Consider the following 13,508-nt stretch of genomic DNA (forward strand, 5'->3'; position numbering starts at 1 on the left):
CAATGAAGAAGCTGGGATATTTAGCCAAGAAGATTTGAGGGGGGAGAGGGGAGAGGGTCTGCAACAATTATAGAATGTAGATATGCTATATAGGGAACACAGTATGGGTACATTTAGTACATTGTATATATAGTCTGCATGCCTAAGTATAAAAGATGATCATATAGAAAAGGACTGAACTTTTCTGCAGGACTTCACCTTTGTCCAACCTCTGAAGATCTACAGAGCTCCATGTTATTAATATTTCTCATTGAATACAATTATAACATGGTGGCAAGACCCTTGGATTCTAATTTGGAATGGAGAATCAGAGGCTATCTTGTCAGCCTCTTGATTTATTTTACAGATGAGGAAACTGAGGCACAAATAGGACCTTGCCCAAGATCACACAATCAGTGGGTCAGTCAGTCAATCAACTGACTAACCAAAATGTATTTATTAAGGGCTTCCCATTAGGCATTTTGTGAAGCTCTGGGAATCCAAAGAGAGACAAAAAGCAAGGCCCCTCATCTCAGATTTGCTACGAACCCAGGATTTCTGACTGAACAGAAATGCAGGCTATGACAAAGGGTGACTATGGGACTAGACTCCCCATCTCTTCCAACTGAAGAAGGAAGAGGGTTCTGTCTCTTCCTGAGAGTCTGGGCCTTCCTTCCCCCTCTCCCTCCCATTTTTCGACAAGTCTTCAAGGTACAGGACAGGGATTGGTGAGGGAGCAACATCCCTGGCAGAGATGGATGGCATTTCAGTAGACACAGAGTAAGAAGGACAAGGGAAGTCAATATTTGTCCAGGCTAGTCAAAGAGCCAGTCCTTCCACCCAGGAATGCGGGGGAGGCCCGGCACTCGGCTGCTCAGGACTTCAACACACACATATTTGGAGACTAGAGCTGGATTGTTGGGTTTTTTTAATTCCATCCCTCATTTATCCTCAGGGACAGAGAAAACATGGGATTAACTCTCCCTGGCAGTTCAATGCTTTCACAAGGTGGAGTGATTGGGAGCAGCTACAGAAAAGAGAATTCTAACATGCTAGGGGCAGGGGGACCTTACACATTATCTTGCCACCCCCATACAAAGAAGGAAATTGAGACCCCCCCCCAAAAGAGGAAGGGCTGGCTTGAAGTTACAAAGGAAGAGTAAGGAGCAGAGTATCATCTGCTTGAAGACTACGTGTATTACAGATTCCAAAGCACCTTCTTTGCAAGGTCCCACCAAGGGAGGTTTATTATAATTATTATCATCTCTTTCCAATGGCAAAAAGTGAGAGAGAGGGAAAGAAACTTTCTGGGATCACAAAAGGAATTTCTAACAAAAATCAAGTCTCCTGCCTCCAAGTGTTCTTCCTACCCCCATCACTGACTAGATGCACCAAGTATTGCTTCTTGGGGGTATTTTCTTTAAAAACACACATAAGTACAGCCCTGGTGCCCAAGGAATGTTAAGTGACCCCAGGAAGGTCAGCCTCCAAAATGGCAGGCTGATCCTTCATGGGGAACACATGGACAGACACAATCACTGCACCAAATGGAAAGGTGTAGAGGGCTGAGAGGTCATCCCACTGAGGGAGGACCCCCATCAATGAGAGCACAGAGTCATCAAAGAGCCCACATATTGACATTTTCTTGAATAAAAAAACAAAAAGTTAATGCTTATTTTGCAATGGCAAAACAGAAATTAATTAACTTTGCTGTCTAATTATTGACACAAAATACTCAGCAAGAACAAGAGAAGAAAAACTTATTATGAATTGGTGAACTCTGACACTTAACAGATGTCTAGCCTGAAGAGAGAAGATGTGGAATGGGGACCGGAGATCACAACTGTCTTCCAGAAACAAGAGGTTTTAGCCTTACTCCACTTGACCCTAGAGAGCAAAACTGGGAGTAATGAATGAAAGTTGCCAAAAGGTATAGTTATGTTTGGTTTGGGTTCTTTTCAGCCCTTGGATCTATCCAAAGGTGCAATGGGTTCCCTCAAGAGGTAGTGACCTTCTCATCTCTGGAAGTCTTCAAGCAGAATTTAGAAAATCATATATCTTAGATAGTTATAGAGGGGAGTCTTGGTCGTGCATTAGTTGAACTTTCAACTCAAAAGGATTTATAAGTCTATCAATACTTCCAGCAACAGGGAACTTATGATTTTGCAAGGACAGAGTAGCCTCTTCAATTCAGAGAGACTTCTTTCTTATGGTGAGAGGAAATCTGCTTCTCTGTAAACTCCATCCTTTTCTTAACTTGACTTAGAAGAGGAAACAGGGAAGGTTTCCAAGAAAGACTTAAAATATTGGAGGGACTGTTGAGAGACAGACACACTAATAATCAGTTGGTAAAACTGAATTGGCCTAACCAATTTGAAAAATGATCTGGAATTATTTGAAGAAAGTGACTAAAATGGTCATGCCCTCTGATCCAGTGCTTCCATTGTTAGGCAGAAACCCCCAAGGAAGTCAAACATAGAAAGGTCACATACAAAACAAAATATTCATAAAAACATTTTTGGGAGTAGCTAGGTGATGCAGTGGATAGAGCGCTGGCCCTAGAGTCAGGAGGACCTAAAAACATTTTTGTGGTAGCGAAAAAGGCAACTAGGGAATAAACTAAATTGTCATATATATATAAATAATGGAATATCATTTCTCTAAGAAGAGATGAAGATGAAAAATTCAGAGGTGCTTGAGAAGACTTATATGAACTGAAACAAGTGCCCAACCAGGGAAACAATGTAGGATGATTTCAACAATGAAAATGAGCATTAAAAAGTGAATCTTGGGGGCAACTAGGTGGCGCAGTGGATAGAGCACCGGCCCTGGAGTCAGGAGGCCTCAGACACTTAATAATGACCTAGCTGTGTGGCCTTGGGCAAGTCACTTAACCCCATTTGCCTTGCAAAAACCTAAAAAATAAAAAGTGAATCTTAACCCTGTGTGATTTTAATAATCAAGTCTGGTTTCAAAGAACAGAACAAATGCACCTCTCTCCCTATTTGCAGATGTATGTGAAATGATACATATTCTTTCTCATGTGTTGATGTGTTAGTTTTTCTGAACTGTTTTTTTTTCTTGTCTTTGTTCTAAAGTATTCAGCTCTGAGAAAGAGAAAAGGGGGAAACATATTAGGAATTATGGGGATGTGAAAATAAAAGATGGCAACCAAAATATTTTGAATGCTAAAAAGAAAATGGGAGTGTTTGTTTAAATGAACTGTAGTAAATTGAATTGAGTTGAATTGAAACTAGAGGTAGCCTGGTGGGGGGGGGGGGTGGCTAGGTGATACAGTGGATAAAGCACCAGCCTTGGAGTCAGAAGTACCTGAGTTCAAATTTGACCTCAGACACTTAATAGTTACCTAGCTGTGTGGCCTTGGGCAAGTCACTTAACCCCATTGCCTTGCAAAAAATAAATAAATAAAACATACTAGATGTAGCCTTGGTTCCAAAAGAAATCCACAATCAGAAGACCCCAAGGTTGAGCTGAAGGCTATCATAGTTAGCAGAGGATATAGAGCTGGAGGTGAGGGTGGGGAGGTGGGAGGTAAGTTTAGAAATTATTTGTTTTAATTCCCCCCGTTTTAAAGAAGAAATTGAGCCTGAGAGAGAGGAAGGATTTTCTCAAACTCCCCTAGGATTCAAAACTAGTATTCAGGTCTCTTGTAAGGTTTTTTTTCCCTCCTATAATACCATGGAGTTAAGATGCCCAAGAAAAGGCGATCTTGAATGTCAAGTCATTTCTTCAGCAGGATGAAGCTGAAAAATATGAGGATCATAATCCCTACCCAACTGCCCTCACAAGGGTGCTGTAAGAAACACACTTTGTAAACCTTAATGTAGTATAGAAATGGCAGCTATGCTGAGCTTCCTACTCAGGAAGGAGCCAATAAATCCTCTCCCAGGGTAAAACAGATGCATACAGAACTAGCATGGGACAGAAAGGAGGGTAAATTATGAGCAAAGTTAAAGGTGATGAAAAGCCAACTTAGAAGTCCACTTGTACTAGTGATGATAAGAACCATCAGAGCAGCTCTATGGAGGAAAAACACTGCTCTCTTTTGTGGCCATTAAATGTTAGCTAGGGAGTGTCAGTGCATGGTGAGTTAGAACCGGGGTCAAGAAGTCCTGAGTTCAGATTCATCCTCCAACACTTACTAGCTATGAGCCCTGGGCAAGTCACGACTCTGCTTGTCTCAGTTTTCTCAACTCTGAAATGGAAATAGTAAGAGGACAAACTTCCTAGGGTTGTTGCAAAGATCAGATTAAGGTAATTGTAAAATGGGGGGGTTAGGTGGCGCAGTGGATAGAGCACCAGCCCTGGAGTCAGGAGTACCTGGGTTCAAATCCGGTCTCAGACACTTAATAATGACCTAGCTGTGTGGCCTTAGGCAAGCCATTTAATCCCATTTGCCTTGCCAAAAAAACCTAAAAAAAAAAAAATAAGATAATTGTAAAATATTTAACATAATTTAGCACAACACATAGGAGGTGCTATTATAAATGTCAGTTATTATTCTTATGCTCAGCCTGGTTTAGTCCCCAAATTTGTGATTACCACCCACAGAACTATCAGATTCCAGCCCCATCCTACCCGTTTGCTGAAGTGGTTCAGCATCTGCGGCTTCTGTCAATATTATTGGACAACTGCTCGTATATGCCATAGGCAGAGTGATGGTCTCTGTCAAACTCATCCTATTCTGTTTCTTAAATTAAATTTCATTTATTTATTTGTTTTTTAACTTTTTTCTTTATAAATATTGAGTTCCAGGTTCTGCCTCCCCTTCCCACTCCTCCGCCACCCGCTGAGAAGGCAAACAATATATTAATCATACATGTGAAATCATGCTAACCCTTTCCTATTAGCCACATCACAAAACAATGCGAAACAATTAAAGAAATTGAGAAAATTATACTTTAATTTACACTAAGAGTTCAACAGTTGTCTCTCTGGTGATGGATAGAATGTTTTCATCATGAGTCCTTTAGAAATACCTTGAGTCATTACATTGATCAGAGTAGCCAAGTCTTTCACAATGATTTCACTTCACTTAGCTTCAGTTCATATAAGTTTTGCCATGTTTTTCTGAAACCATAGTCCTTGTTGCTTCTTATAACACAATAGTACTCCATCACAATCATAGACCACAACTTGTTGAGCCATTTCCCAAGTGCTGAGCATCCTCTCAAATTCTAATCCTTTGCTATCACAAAAAGAGCTGTTAACAATATTTTTGAACATCTAGGTCCTTCTCTCCTCCTTTTTCTTATTTCTCAGTCAAAGGCTATGCACAACTTTACTAGCCCTTGCACACACTTCCAAATTGTTCTCTAGAATGTTTGGTCCAGTTCACTATTCTACCAATAATTCATTAGTGTGCCTATTTTTACCTCACCCCCTCCAGTATTTCTAATTTTTGATAGGTACAGGTAGTTCATTAAAGTTGTGCTACAAAAAACAAAATAAAAAAAATCAGGGGCAGCTAGGTGGCACAGTGAATAGAGCACCAGACCTGGAGTCAGGAGGATCTGAGTGCAAATGTGACCTCAGACACTTAATAATTACCTAGCTGTGTGACCTTGGGCAAGTCACTTAACCCCATTGACTTGCAAACACCAAAAACAAAACAAAAAAAGTTCTAATATGTCTTTCTTTAATCATTACAGATTAAGAGCATATTTTTCATGATTATAGGTGACTTCAATTTCTTCCTCTGAAAATTTCCTGATTTTTTTTATATATTTGGAAACTTGTAAATTTTTTATATTATTTCATAGTCTGTAGTACCTTTTAGCAAAATGTAAAATGTAGTGATTCTCTCTTTTAATTGGATCTATTTTGCTTTTCCTTTGTCTGAGATCATGATTGCTACCCCCTGCCTTTTTTACATCAGCTGAAGCTCAATAGATTCTTCTCAGTCCTTTATTTTAAGTCTGTGTGGGTCTGTTTCACACATTGTCTCTTCTATATTTAAAATACTGTTGAACTCTGGTTTCTAACTCATTCAATTATCTGCTTCTGTTTTATGGTTTAGCTAATCCCATTCACTTTCTCTGTTTTGATTACTAATTGTGTATTTCCCACAATCATATTTTCTTCTGTTTATCCCTCGATTTTTATCTTGGCCCTCCTCAAAAGATTTTTACTTCTGACCACTACCTCCCTTAATCCACCCTCCCATTTATCACCACCCCCCACCGGATATCTCTTATCCCCTTCTCCTCCTATTTCCATATTAGGAAAAATAAATTTCTTTTTTCCAGCTGAGGGTGTAGATAAATTCTTTCCTCTTTGAACCAGTGCTGATGAAAGTGAAGATCAAGTATTGCTCGTCCCCCACTTTATTTTCTCTCCACTATAAAAATTTTTCCTTGTACCCTACTTTTATGTGAAGAAAATTTTTTCCATTCTATTTCTCCCAGAGCATCCCTCTTTCTCATTCCTACATTTTCTGAGGGGGGAGATCATTGCAACATAATCAACTCCCACTGTGCCCTCTTCTCTAAGTCAACTCCTTCTAACTGCCCTAATAATGGTCAAGTTCTTAGAAGTTACATGTATCATCTTTCCATGTAGAAATATAAAGTGTTTAACTTTATTGAGTTCTTTATGATTACTGTTTCATATTTACAACTTCAGGATTCTCTTTAGCCTTTTGTTTTAATGTCAAATTTCCTGTTCAACTTTGGTCTTCTCATCAGAAATACTTGAAAGTCTTCTATTTCATTAAATATCTAATTTTCCTCCCTAACAGCTTATATTCAATTTTGCCAGGTTGGTGATTTTTGGCTCTAATTCTAATTCTTTTGTCTTTAAGAATATCACATTCCAAGTCCTCTGTTCCTTTTAAGAAGAGGCTGCTAAAACTTGATGTGATACTGACTACAGCTCCAGGATATTTGTATTATTTCTTTCTGGTTGCTTTCTATTTTTTCTATTTGACCAAGTAGTTCTGGAATTTGGCTATAATATTCCTGGAAGTTTTCATTTTGGAATCTCTTTCAGGAGGTGATAAGTGAATTCTTTCAATTTCTACATCTCAAGATCTAAGATATTGGACCAGTTTTTCTTAATAATTTCTTGAAATATGGTGTCTAGGCTCTTTTTTTTTTGATTATGGTTTTCAGGCAGTCCAATTAATTAAATTATTTCTTTTAATTTATTTTCCAGTTCAGTTATTTTTCTGATGAAGTATTTCATATTTTTTTTCTATTTTGTCCATTCTTCTACCTTTGTTCTATCATTTCTTGATGTCTCATGGAGCCATTAGCTCCCAGTTGCCCGATTCTAATATTTAAGGAATTATTTTCTCCAGTGAGCTTTTGTGCCACTTTTTATATTTGGATAATTCTCTTTTTAAGTTCTTTTCCTTGGTGAATTTCTATGCCTCTTTTACCATTAGATTAATTCTGGGTTTTTTTAGGTATTATTTTCTCCAGTATTTTTGCACCTCTTTTCCCAAGCTATTAATTTTCTTTCTATAACTTTTTTGCACAGCTCATTTCTTCCTTTAGGTCTTCTAGAAATTCTTGTGGAGTTTGAGTTCAATTAGCATTTTCTTTGAGGCTTTGCTTGTAGCTGTTTCCACATTTTTATCTTCTATGATTGTCTTGTTCTTCCCTGCCACCATAGTAGTTTTTTAAGATCAAGTTCCTTTTTGCTGTTGTTTGCTCATTTTTCTGATCTATGTTTTCACTTTGAACTTTATGTTAACATTAGAATAAGAATCCTATAAAACCCATCAGACTTTATTGGCTTGGGAGAGAATGCCCCACTTTTCCCTGCTCAAATGAAGAAAAGCTCAGTGCCAGCCTTCTCTAGAGTAATTATTTTAGGTTTTTTTTTTTTTTGCAAGGCAAATGGGGTTAAGTGGCTTGCCCAAGGACACACAGCTAGGTAATTATTAAGTGTCTGAGACCGGATTTAAACCCAGGTACTCCTGACTCCAAGGCTGGTGCTTTGTCCACTACGCCACCTAGCCACCCCCTCTAGAGTAATTTCTAATAGCTGTCTGTTTCTATGTCAGAGGCTATAGGATTAATAAAATTATCCTGAGTTCCTCAATTTACAGGTAAAGAACCATCCCTCCCTTCTAAAGTGAGAATTCACACACTTCCATTTTCTGCACTATTGCTGCTGTATCTGATTCTCCCAAACATAACAGTAAAGGTGGCATTTCATATATTCACCTCATCATTAATGTACCTGAGTTTTCTCTGAATTACCTATATGTCATCCCAGACTCACCCTTCTTATAACCTGGTTCTCCACTGTAGGGAAAGGGCTAAGCACTACTGTCAGTGAGGTTAGGGTTAGCATACCAACTTTGCTATCTATTGACTACTGGATCCAAAGTGAGTTAATCTCCCTCTCCAGGTGTCAATTTTCTTATCTATAAAGTGAAGGGAAGTGTCCTTGTATTCCTGATCTCACAAGGTTACTGTGAGGAAAGTCATTTGTGAACCACCTTGTGACAGACAGACAGTAGATATAGGAGCCATTGCACTAGGAATGAGAAACACAGACACACAGACACACAGACACACACACACACACACATACAAAATATCAAATTCCTAGAATTTCTAGACCTCTGAATCTCAGAATCAGAGGGGATGTCAGAAATCATTTCAGGATAGGATTTTAAAAACATCAGCACTAGACCTATGATTTCATTAGTATGACGATCTCCCAGGTGAAGAAACAGGCCCCTCACCATTGCAGGTAGCTCCAGTCTCTGCACCTTACAATCTTTTGAGAGGATCACAGAGCCAATACCTGAAGCCAGTACTTCCCTGTGCTAGAGCTGACTGACTCTCTGTCTACTAAGTCGGGTCACCTCTCCCTAATCCAATTCCTCTGAACCTCAGTCAGCACATGGATAAATGCAAATGGATAAATGATGAAAAACTTGCATAGCATGTAATTGGAAAAATAAAATAAACTATCAATTAAAAAGGAATATTTGATGAATAAAATTGAATTCAATTACTCTAAAAAATTAATAAAATAAATAAATAAACTGCTTGCTATGTAAGCTTTGGGTTGGAAAAACCAAAACAGCAAAAGATAGTTCCTGCCCTCAGGGAAATTTTATCTAATAGGAGACATGACAAGCAAACAAATATGTACAAACAACTTATAAAATAGGAAGCAAATGAGAGGGAAGACAATAGATTTGAAGTGAGGCTGAGAATGGCTTCTTGTAGAAGATAGGGTTTTAGCCTGGAACTTAAAATGAGAATCTCCTCTAACAGACCACCAAGTGAGAATCCACTCATATTTTCAAGAAAAGGAAGAGGTTTTTCCTAAAGCACAGTCTGATCATGGCACTCCCCAGTTCTATATACTCCAGTGGCTCCCCATTTCCTCTAAGATCAAATACAAACTATTGGGTATTTTACCTAAAGTCCTTCTTCACAATATGGCTCCAGTCTACCCTCCCAGTCAAATCATATTATATATTACTCCCTTTCTCACACTCCAGTGGAATGTTTTCCTATCCTCCCCCTCCACCCCCCACCCCTGCCCCCATTACATCTGCCTCTTAGAATCTCTAGTTTCCTTCAAAGATCAGTTCCAAAGGATATTTTTCTAAAAATCAAGGTTTCCTTACCTTTTTGTGCTCTGGACTCCTTTGGCAGTCTGAAGTTAATGAGCTCTTCATACTAAGGTGATTTTTTTTCAATCATAATTGAAGAGAATGTAAGATGTCAGATAGAGGTTAGAGGTTAGTGAAAATAAAGGTAAATGTTTTCCCATCTGTCTTAACACAGATTTAAGAAGGTTTAGCATACCAAAGTCTTATGTAAGAAAACATGAAGCTCACAAGATAATAATGCAAGCCAAATATAGAGAGAGGCTTTATAAAATATAGGGCAGTCAAAGAGAATAATAGAAAGAGGTCAAGTACACCAGGTTCCTAAGTAGAATTTGGATATCCCTCTGGGCTCCCCAAGGAAATGGGGGTATCCTCTCCCAAATTAGTAAAGGTTAGAGGGTTTTTATAGGATCTTTATCTAGATCTAATAGGAACAGGCATTGGGAGAAGGGAACAAGCAGGCAGACCTGGAGATTGGTGCAGATTCATGCTAGTGGGGAGACTGAAGGCTAGCTGATATTCAGATTCCTTTACTACAGAGAAAAGAGAGTGGGGGCTCTGATTGTGGTCTTACTCTGACAGTATAACTCAGTTTCCCCCTGGGCATCTTAGTTTACAGGTTGGGGAAAGTTTCTGTATTTCTAATATTATCTAAGTTTACAGACCCCTGAAATCTAACCATAGATACCTTCCATAGACACCAAGTCAAGAAACTCTGTACTAAATGAAAACTTTCCTGAGCCATCTACCTACCCAAGTACTAGCACCTTAGCCACCAAAATTACCTTGTTTTTGTAATATATGTGATCTCTGCTGTTAGAATGTAAGCTCCTTGAGGACAGGAGCAGTTTCATTTTTATGTTTGTATCTCTAGCACCTAGCACAATGTCTAGTCCATAGAAGTGCCTGATAATGTTTGATTGATTATAGCAATACAAAATGATGGAACATCCCATGAAATGTTTCTTGTTGCGTGTGTCCATGCAACAAAACCAACTCCATGAACACTTTCATTTACTTCTTCAAAGAAAACTTGTGAATCCTTGTATCCTTCCAATTTCCTTCTGTCTTCTGGGCTTGGCCATATCAAGATGGTCATGTCGATATGAGTCAGTTCCTTTGACCACACATCTTCCTACTGGTCATTGAAAAAGGACCTCACACTCACTAGGTTAAAGTTTACAGAAGATATTAAACCGGGATAATTCTTAACCCCCTCAGTTTTCTTCTCTACCATTCTGCCACAGCCACTGCCCAGGACCAACAGTCATTTTATATTTTGTTTTGTTTTTTTGGTTTCCATTATCAAAGAACCATTCCCAACTGACTTGCCTCTTGGTATTGAATGACTCTAAAGTTATGCAGGATACTCCCCAGAAAGTAGATACAGGCTGATGCCAGGATCCTAACCAAAGCCATTCTAGTATGATAGAACCTGAATTCTGCTGGCAGAACCTTGGAGAACCCATAATCCATGCCCCACCACAGGGCGGCATCAGATGGAATATTAGTAGATGAAATATTACTATTGATCACTACTAAATTCTATATTATTAGATTTGACCCAAAAATCCAACTGGTCAGGATGGTTTTAGATTTAGACTGTGTCACGAAAAGGACATTTCAGGAAATGTCAACCTAAAAGATACCAATTTTTAAAGTAGACTGACAACACAGAGAAGGAAATACCTAAACAAATTATGTATATGAGAGCAATGTCATACTGTTATACTATATGAAGAAATCAGAAAAGTCTTGGAAGACTTGCTTAAACTGATACAAAATGAAGTGTGGAGAAAACAATATACACAGTAAACATAGCAATGGTACTTGAAACAAGGAAAGACATTGAAGGTTATATAATTTTGAAGACCAAATTTAGTTCAAGATTGACTGAGAAAATGCTATTTTTCTACCCTTTTTTGTGGAGGTGAGGAACAATAGGTTTAAAATATTGTATGTTATCATCCTCAGTTGTGGTATTGATTTTACCAAACTTTTTTTCCTTTAAATAACTGTTCCAAAAGAAGATTTCACTGAGTGAGAGAGAAGGAAGGGACATATTTGGAAATAAGGGTGATGTAAAACAAAAATATATCTATAAAAATAAGAAGAAAGTGAAAAAAGAATGGGAATTGACCAGACTTGAACTTCAACCACTACTGGGTGATGTTCTCATTCAAGTACATAGTACTAATACTCAGAGATAAAACAGGTAGACTTAGAGAAGACACAAAGAGGTGAAGGGCCTCAGAAGACAATTAGCCCATTCTCCCCAATGGTAGTCAAGCCTGTTTCAACCCTGGCCAGTAAAGGGCCCAGATGAGAATTCTCTCTTGGAGGCAGGTTGGTTAGTGGTGGGTCTCACCAGCCACCCACAGCTGTGGGGCTACAGGCTTCCTTTGGGGAAGGGGCTTTATCTGTACTTTCCACATTTCTTCTGGTTTGCCCAGGTCTCGGTTTGGAGAGAAGGGTTTTCCGCTCCAGATCTTATCTCTAGGCTGCTTCTCATTAGGGAGCGATTAGTGCTAATCCATTTGCATAAGCACACAGGGTCTCATTGAACAGAAACTGTGGAGGGGGGCCAACTGCCCCACCCCCCCAGAGCAACCCCTGAGCAACTCCTAAAACAGCTAGGCCTTGAAGATTCAACTATCACAATTCAACAGGTTGGGCTCATTAAGAGTCACCAGCCTTGGGACAGGTCTCTCTTAAGAAACTCTGATCCAACCTGTCTTTCATGGAGGTGGAGGAAAAAGAGAAAGACCAGGTATGGCTCCTGCCTTCAGAGAACTCTTATGGACCTCTGTAAAGTCCCCTTGCGACATGACTTTGGAGGTCCCATGCCACTTTTGTTGGAACTCTGTCCCAGGCAAACTAGTCAACTTACTCTATCTCCCTAATCAACATCTCACTTCCCATCTCCCAGCCTTTCCAGATGCTATACCTAATAGACTCACCTGTTCCTCTTAGAATCTAGTTTCAGAACCACTTCCTACATGAAGTCTGTCCTACCCTTCCACCCAGAATTTCTTATTCTTCCACCCCCAAAAAAACTTCATATTTACCTTTAAAAAACCATTTTTGATAGAGCACCGGCCCTGGAGTCAGGAGTTCCTCAGTTCAGATCCAGCCTCAGACACTTAATAATTTCCTAGCTGTGTGGCCTTGGGCAAGCCACTTAACCCCATTTGCCTTGAAAAAAACCTAAAAAAATTTCTTTTTTTTAACCTTAAAAACCTTAAAAAAAAAAAAAGAAATTTTTGCATATAATTTGCATCCTCTGCCCCTTATAGAATATGAGCTCCTTGGATGAAGGGACTTTGGTTGAAGGAAACATCAGAGACAAGTTCAAATCAGATCAATACTGTCATGGCCTTGAAAAATGGTAAGTAAATAAGGGAGACACCAAGAAAGGAGAAGGGATAAATAAAAGAAGGGAGAAGGCAGTGGGAGATCCACCAGGTTGGTCTTGCACTGTTGGGTGAGGGGTGGAGAAGGTGGGAATACTGGGAGGTGTCTGAATTCACCCTGGTAAACTTGGACATGGAACAGTTTATAAAATTTTGCAGAACATAGATCAATATATAAATGTTAGCTTTTCTTATTATTATCATGTGTAATTACCATCATTGTGGTACCCAGATCATGTGTCTGGGGCCCTTAGAATATAGGCACAGGCACCAGGCTGTATAGAAACACCTATAAGGTGTAGGAGGATGACCCCACAGGATATCAGAACTATGAAACTGGTAGCATTTAATGTAATCCATACTTGAATATTGCCCCCCCCCCCCGGGGCTAGGTGTGAAGACCTCCAAGGACCAGAAGCCCTACCCACCCACCCAGTGAACTTCCAGGTGAAGAAAGTCTCTTTCCCAATGCCTCACAACCTCTCTCGTCCATCTTCCTCGTGGCAGCT

Source organism: Macrotis lagotis, chromosome 2, assembly GCF_037893015.1.
Source record: "Macrotis lagotis isolate mMagLag1 chromosome 2, bilby.v1.9.chrom.fasta, whole genome shotgun sequence".
NCBI lineage: Eukaryota > Metazoa > Chordata > Mammalia > Peramelemorphia > Peramelidae > Macrotis > Macrotis lagotis.